The sequence below is a fragment of the Pongo pygmaeus genome, chromosome 7, assembly GCF_028885625.2.
Source record: "Pongo pygmaeus isolate AG05252 chromosome 7, NHGRI_mPonPyg2-v2.0_pri, whole genome shotgun sequence".
Classification (NCBI taxonomy): domain Eukaryota; kingdom Metazoa; phylum Chordata; class Mammalia; order Primates; family Hominidae; genus Pongo; species Pongo pygmaeus.
Window position 1 is genome coordinate 157904227 of NC_072380.2, and position 8815 is coordinate 157913041.

Consider the following 8815-nt stretch of genomic DNA (forward strand, 5'->3'; position numbering starts at 1 on the left):
AAAGAAGCATAATACCTAGTGGGGTTATTTGGATTTTGGAGGCAACACATTCCTCATTTGGGTGTGTTACCCCAGGCCATTTATCGAGTGATCCAAAAGGCTGCCAGCTTTGAATGGAATCCAGAACAGGAGAAGGCTCTGCAACAAATCCAGGCTGCTGTGTGCACTCTGCTCTGCCACTTAGGCCACATGACCCAGCAGATCCAATGGTGCTTGAGAGGTCGGTGGCAGATAGGGATGATGTTTGGAGCCTTTGGCAGGCCCCCATAGGTGAATCACAATGGAGGCCTCTAGGATTTTGGAGGAAGGCCCTGTCATCTTCTGCAGATAGCTACTCTCCTTTTGAGAGACAGCTCTTGGCCTGTTACTGGGCTTTGGTGGAAACTGAATGTTTCAAGTCACCATGCTACCTGAACTGACTATCACGAACTGGGTGCTTTCTGACCCATCTAGCCATAAAGTGGGTCATGCACAGCAGCATTCCATCATCAAATGGAAGTGGTGTATACATGATCGGGCTCAAGCAGGCCCTGAAGGCACAAGAAAGTTACATGAGGAAGTGGCCCAAATGCCCATGGTCTCCCCTCCTGCCACCCTGCCTTCTCTCCCTCAGGCTGCACTGATGGCCTCATGGGGAGTTCTCTATGATCAGTTGACAGAGGAAGAGAAAACTAGGGCCTGGTTCACAGATGGCTCTGCGTGATATGCAGGCACCACCTGAAAGTGGACAGCTGCAGCACTACAGCCTCTTTCTAAGATATCCTTGAAAGACAGCAGTGAAGGGAGATCTTCCTAGTGGGCAGAACTTTGAGCAGTGCACCTGGTTGTGCACTTTGCAGGGAAGGAGAAATGGCCAGATGTGTGATTATATACTGATTCATGGGCTGTAGCCAATGGTTTGGCTGGATGGTCAGGGACTTGGAAGAAGCATGATTGGAAAATTGGCGACAAACAAATTTGGGGCAGAGGTATGTGGGTGGACCTCTCTGAGTGGTCAAAAACTGTGAAGATATTTGTATCTCATGTGAGTGCTCACCAATGGGTGACCTCAGCAGAGGAGGATTTTAATAATCAAGTGGATAGGATGACCCATTCTGTGGACACCACTCAGCCTCTTTCCCTCGCCACCCCTGTCATTGCCCAATGGGCCCATGAACAAAGTGGACATGGTGGCAGGGATGGAGGTTACTCATGGGTTCAGCAACATGGACTTCCACTCACCAAAGCTGATCTGGCTATGGCCACTGCTGAGTGCCCAATTTGCCAGCAACAGAGACCAACGCTGAGCTCTCAATATGGCACCATTCCTCAGGGTGATCAGTCACCTACCTGGTGGTAGGTTGATTATACTGGACCTCTTTCATCATGGAAAGGGCAGAGGTTTGTCCTCACTGGAATAGACATTTATTCCGGATATGGGTTAGCCTATCCTGCAGGCAATGCTTCTGCCAAGACTACCATCTGTGGACCTATGGAATGCCTTATCATCCACCGTCATGGTATTCCACACAGCATTGCCTCTGACCAAGGCACTCACTTTATGGCTAAAGAAGTGTAGTAGTGGGCTCATGCTCATGGAATTCACTGGTTTTACCATGTTCGCCATCACCCTGAAGCAGGTGGATTGCTAGAACGGTGGAATGGCCTTTGAAGTCACAATTACAATGCCAACTAGGTGACACTACTTTGCAAGGCTGGGGCAAAGTTCTACAGAAGGCCGTGTATGCTCTGAATCAGCATCCAATATATGGTACTGCTTCTCCCATAGCCAGGATTCATGGGTCCAGGAACCAAGGGGTGGAAGTGGAAGTGGCACCACTCACCATCATCCCTACTGATCCACTAGCAAAATTTTTGCTTTGTGTTCCCATGACATTACGTTCTGCTGGCCTAGAGGTCTTAGTTCCAGAGGGAGGAACGCTGCCACCAGGAGACCTAACAACGATCCCATTAAACTGGAAGTTAAGATTGCCACCTGGACAATTTGGGCTCTCCTACCTTTAAGTCAACAAGCTAAGAAGGGAGTTACAGTGTTGGCTGGGGTGACTGACCCGGACCATCAAGATGAAGTGAGTCTACTACCCCACAATGGAGGTATGGAAGAGTATGCGTGGAATACAGGCGATCCATTAGGGCATCTCTTAGTATTACCATGCCCTGTGATTAAAGTCAATGGGAATCTATAACAGCCCATTCCAGGCAGGACTAGAAATGGCCCAGACCCTTCAGGAATGAAGGTTTGGGTCACTCCACTAGGAAAAAAACCATTACCTGCTGAGGTGCTTGCTGAAGGCAAAGAGAATACAGAATGGGTAGTAGAAGAAGGTAGTCATCAATACCAGCTACGACCATGTGAGCAGCTGCAGAAATGGGAACTGTAATTGTCATGAGTATTTTTCCTTCTTTTGTTAAAAACATGTTTGTGTTGGCCAGGCGCGGTGGCTCATGCCTGTAATCCCAGCACTTTGGGAGGCTGAGATGGATGGATCATGAGGTCAAGAGATCGAGACCATCCTGGCTAACATGGTGAAATCCCATCTCTACTAAAAATACAAAAAATTAGCTGGGCATGGTGGCGGGCACCTGTAGTCCCAGCTACTTGGGAGGCTGAGGCAGGAGAAAGGCATCAACCCGGGAGGCGGAGCTTGCAGTGATCTGAGATTGCGCCACTGCACTCCAGCCTGGGCAACTGAGCCAGACTATGTCTCGGAAAAAAAAAAAAAAAAAATGTTTGTGCATGTATACACTTGTACTAAGAATATCTTCATTTTACTTCATTTTCCTTTATGATGTGACATAAGATTTATTGACTTCATATCAGCATTTAAGTAATGTTAACTTTATGCAATAGTATTTGGGTTGGGGATTAGTTTGTTTCCAGTTGTACAAAAGATAGTTGTATTATGTTAGGCATAATTATGACCTTATTAGTGTCTTTATTTGAATATTTTGTATGATCTCAGGAGACGTGTATGGGTTCAAGTTGACAAGGGGTGGACTTGTGATGGTTAATACCGAGTGTCAACTTGATTGGATTGATGAATGCAAAGTATTAATCCTGGGTGTGTCTGTGAGGGTGTTGCCAAAGGATATCAACATTTGAGTCAGTGGGCTGGGGAAGGCAGACCCACCCTTAATCTGGTGGGCACCATCTAATCAGCTGCCAGTGAACATAAAGCAGGCAGAAAAACGTGAAAACGAGACTGGCCTAGCCTCCCAGCCTACATCTTTCTTCCATGCTGGACGCTTCTTGCCCTGGAACATTGGACTTCCAAGTTCTTCCATATATATATATTTCTATTAGTTCTGTGCCTCTAGAGAACCTTAATACACACTACTACCACCCAAAAGTTTCCCCCACTCCAGGGCAAGTCCAACTCCTAGACAAGAAACTCCCAGCCTCCATCACCAGCCTCTCTGTACACTGAGTGGCTGTTGGTGGTGACAGATTTCCCAGCCTGTTTTCTGGGAATGCCCCCTCTCTCTCAGGGATGCCTCAGGGCTGCCTGGCACATGCCAAACCCAGTGTGCTGTTATCTTCCTCCAGAGAAGGTGAGAGGTGACAGCATGCTGGCAGCCCTCACAGCCCTTGCTCGCTCTCGGTGCCTCCTCGGCCTTGGCGCCCACTCTGGCCGTGCTTGAGGAGATCTTCAGCCTGCTGCTGCACTGTGGGAGCCCCTTTCTGGGCTGGCCAAGGCCAGAGCTGGCTCCCTCCACTTGCAGGGAGGTGTGGAGGGAGAGGTGTGGGTAGGAACCGGGACTGCGCACGGTGCTTGCGGGCCAGCGCGAGTTCCAGGTGAGCGTGGGCTCAGCAGGCCCCGGAGCGGCCGGCCAGCATGCAAGCCCTGGGCAGTGAGGGGCTTAGCACCTGGGCCAACAGCTGCTGTGCTCGACTTCTCACTGGGCCTTAGCTGCCTCCCCATGGGGCAGGGCTCGGGACGTGCAGCCTGCCATGCCTGAGCCTCCCCCCGCCCGCCGTGGGCTCCTGCATGGCCCGAGCCTCCCTGACGACTACTGCTCCCTGCTCCATGGTGCCCAGTCCCATCGACCACCCAAGGGCTGAGGAGTGCAGGCACACGGCACGGGACTGGCAGGCAGCTCCACCTGTGGCCCTGGTGCAGGATCCACTGGGTGAAGCCAGCTGGGCTCCTGAGTCTAGTGGGGACTTGGAGAACCTTTTTGTCTAGCTAAGGGATTGTAAACACACCGATCAGCACTCTGTGTCTAGCTCAGGGTTTGTGAATGCACCAATCGTCACTCTGTATCTAGTTAATTTGGTGGGGACTTGGAGAATCTTTATGTCTGGCTAAGGGATTGTAAATACACCAATCAGCACTCTGTATCTAGCTCAAGGTTTGTAAACACACCTGTCAGCACCCTGTGTCTAGCTCAGGGTTTGTGAATGCACCAATCGGCACTCTGTATCTAGTTACTCTGGTGGGGACTTGGAGAACCTTTATGTCTAGCTAAAGATTATAAATACACCAATCAGCACTCTGTATCTAGCTCAAGGTTTGTAAATGCACCAATCAGCACTCTGTGTCTAGCTCAGGGTTTGTAAATACACCAATTGACACTCTGTATCTAGCTAATCTAGTGGGGACATGAGGAACTTTTGTGTCTAGCTCAGGGATTGTAAACGCACCAATCAGCACCCTGTCAAAATGGACCAATCAGCTCTCTGTAAAACAGACCAATCGGCTCTCTGTAAAATGGACCAATCAGCAGGATGTGGGTGGGGCCAGATAAGAGAATAAAAGCAGGCTGCCCGAGCCAGCAGTGGCAACCCGCTTGGGTCCCCTTTGGCACTGTGGAGGCTTTGTTCTTTCGCTCTTTGCGATAATTCTAGCTACTCCTCACTCTTTGGGTCCACACTGCCTTTATGAGCTGTAAGACTCACCACAAAGGTCTGCAGCTTCACTCCTGAAGCCATCGAGACCACGAACCCACTGGGAGGAATGAACAACTCCAGATGCGCCACCTTAAGAGCTGTAACACTGACCGTGAAGGTCTGCAGCTTCACTCCTGAGCCAGTGAGACCACGAACACACCAGAAGGAAGAAACTCTGAACACATCCGAACAGCAGAATGAACAAACTCTAGACACGCTGCCTTTAAGAACTGTAACACTCACCACGAGGGTCCGTGGCTTCATTCTTGAAGTCAGTGAGACCAAGAACCCACCAATTCCAGACATAAAGGGATGAGTCATACCACTGTCTCCTCACACCGGACATGGGATAGCCACAGCAGAAGCCACTTCATGGCCCAGAGAAATTCCAGGGAAAAAGGATTGTATTAATTGATAACATCATCAACAATGCATGAAAGCACATATCTCCTCATACCTGGTCATTACAGGATAATCTTTACTAACTGATTAGTGGGTAGCATGTTGTTATTTGTTTTGAGATTGGTACACTTGAGCCTTTTCCAAGCTTCCATGGTTGTATATTCTCTTATTTGGAGTGGTCTGTTCATGTCCTATGGTCACTGATTTGTAGGAGATCTTTATGCCAAAGTTACTGATCTTTCTTCACTGCAAATACTTGTTCCAGTCATTACTTTTTTATTGGAAAGCGTCAGATTATACACAGAAATAAATTCCAGGCAGACTAAAATGTTTTCCAAAATAATAGAAAATTTGAAGAGAACCAAGTTTCAAATTCTTAGTAGCTGTTAGGACAAACAATTTTAAAAGAAATATCTATGCATTTTTTGTGATATGTATTTTTTTGTGACAAGGTCTCTCTCTGTTGTCCAGGCTAGAGTATGATCACAGCACACTAGTCTTGAACTCTCAATTGATCCTCCCACCTTAGCCTCCTGCGTATCTGGGACTACAGGCGCAAGCCACCACACCCAGCTAATTTTTTTTTTTTTTTTTTTTTTTTTTGTAGAGAGGGGTTTTTGCCATGTTGGTCTGGCTGGTCTCAAAGTCCTGGACTCAAGCAATCCACCCACCTTAGCCTCCCAAAGTGCTGGGATTACAGGTGTGAGCCATTGCACCCAGCCAAAGAGAAGTATTTAAATACCTAAAATATACAGACTTCTGAATAAAACAAATCCAAAATAAAGGTGGAATGCTGCTGACAAATCAGGCAGAAGATAATGGTTGAGAAGACTGTTATCAGCATGAAAGTTCAGGGCCCTGGCCTTTGATGTTATATCCCAAAAAGGTAGACAGCCCACATGTTCCAGTAGGTCATGTGCCACCTCTTTCTCCTTGGAGAGGAGGAGGTGAGTGGCAAGAATATGTAGCCTGGGAATCCTCCTCAGAAAGAAGGGCATTGAAGCCCACTTCCTGGCTCCATGGACACCTGAGTCTGCATTCTCACCAGTGGATCAATGGCAGCCTGACATAGCAAGAACAGGCAGAATGATATTAAGCTCATTTTAAGAAGGCAGGAAAAAAAACTATCCTTTTTGGAAGGATTTCCCTGAAAACCCTAGGTTATTGGAATCCAGAATAACTTGTATTGTGATACACAGCCTTTCTAAACAAATGTTCCTGTATATTGAATTTAATTATTCTCATCTTAATTGGAATATGACTTTGTCTTTAATGATTAGAAATTGGGGCCTGAATAGTAGTGGGCACTGAGCAGCTGCCACTAAGTCACATGCCAGCTGTGGACTCAGCTAACACGGGTTGGCAGCTTCCCTTCATAGAAGATTTAAGATAGCACCACAGTGTTCTCATTTTCTCTCAATTAATACTGAGGTGATCTCAGGTTTCTGGACTTATATCTCAGTGATCTCATCTAGGTACCTGAGTGATCTCTTGGCTCTGAAGTAACACCTCAGTAATCTCAGTTCCTCTTTGGACTATTACCTCAGTGATCTCAGCTCCATTCTGAAGTAACTTCTCAGTGATCATAGCTTTTCCCTAAAGTAACCTCTTTCTAAAGCATCACCCCTAGTGATCTCAACCTTTCTCTGAAGAATCACCTTAGTGATTTCAGCCTCTTCTGAAGTTAACACCTGTGTGATCTCAACTCCAGTGAACAACTCGGTTATTTCATCTCCTTTCTAAAGTTAACAGCTTAGTGATCTCATTTCCTTTCTGAAGAATCACATCAGCAGTCTCAGCCTCTCTTAAGTAACATCTCTGTGATCTCAGCTTCTAACACCTGAGGGACATCATCTTGGTCCTGAATAATACCTCAGTAACCTCAGCTCCTCCCTTAAGTAACATCTCACTGGTATCAGATTTTCTCTGAAGCAGAACCTCAGTGATCTCAGCTCCTAACATCTCAGCATTCTCTTCTTTCCGATGGTACAATATATTGATTTCACTTCCTTTATGAAATAGCACTCAGTGACCTCTATTCTTCTAGAGTTTCACTTTAGCGATTTAAACTTCTCTGAAGAAACACCTCTGTGATCTCAGCTTCTTTGAAGAATTACCTCAATGATCTAATCTCTAAAGTAATACCTTAGTGATCCCATTTCCGTTATTTCAGCTTCTCTGAAGTAAGCCTCAGTGGTCAGAGCTACTCTGCAGGACCCATTAGTGATGTCAGTTCCTTTCAGAAGTAACACCCAGTGATCTCACCTCCTTTCTGATGAAACACCTCCGTGTACTCAGATCCTCTGAAGTAACACAAATTGTCTCACTTTCTTTCTGAAGTGACACCTCAGTGATCTCAGCTCTTCTCCAAAGAAACATTAAGCTCTTGTCTTCTCTGAACTAACACCTTAGTTATTTCATCTATCTGAAACAACACCTCACAGAATGGCAACACCTCTAAAGTTAACACCTCGGCTATCTGAGCTATCTGAGGTTTCACTTCAGTGATCTCAGTCCCTCTGAAGTAACACCTCAGTAATATTAGTTCCTCTGGAATTTCACTTCGGTGGTTTCAGTTGCTCTGAAGTAAAACACCAGTGATGTCAGCTCCTTTCTCAAGTTAACAAATCAGTTACCAGTTCCTCTCTGGAGTTAATACCTCACCGTTGTCAGTGTCTGTACATAGAAGGGGGAACAAGCTTTTGTCTACATCGTGGTGTTTTGCTGTGGACTTAAGGATCAATGCCTGGATAGGCACAGCAGCTCATGCCTGTAATCCTAACCTTTTGGGAAGGTGAGGTGGGAGGATTGCTTCAGCCCAGGAGTTTGAGGCAGCGGTGAGCCATGATGGCGCCACTGCACTCCAACCTGGTGACACAGCAAGATCGTCTTTAAAACAAACAAACAAAAAGGATCAATATCCTAGTGCCTATTTCCTCCCCACCAAGCTGACAGATGTTGGGGGCGGGGGCCTGGGGTGAAGACAGCCCTTCTCTATCTCAGGCACTTAACATGTTGAGAATTTCAAGTGGCTTGAATCTCATACATTTGTTTTGTTTGCAGCTGGCTCCTACTAGAAATGGTTCTGATTTGGTTTCAAGAACTGTATCCTTGGCTGGGTGCGGTGGCGCATGCCTGTAATCCCAGCACTTTGGGAGGCCGAGGTGGGCAGATCACCTGAGGTCAGGAGTTCGAGACCAGCCTGGCCAACATGGTGAAACCTCATCTCTACTAAAAATATGAAAATTGGGCGTGGTAGCAGGTGCCTGTAATTCCAGCTACTTGGGAGGCAGAGGCAGGAGAATCGCTTGAATTTGGGAGGCGGAGGTTGCAGTGAGCCGAGATTGTGCCATTGCACTCCAGCCTGGGGAACAAGAGCAAGACTTTGTCTCAAAAAAAAAAAAGTATCCTTAAAACAGAATAATTCTAAATACAAATTTTTAATTATGAATAAACTAGATTCATCTTCATCATAGTAATATGGCAATGGATACTAGACTCTTGAACCAGGAGTAAAAAAAT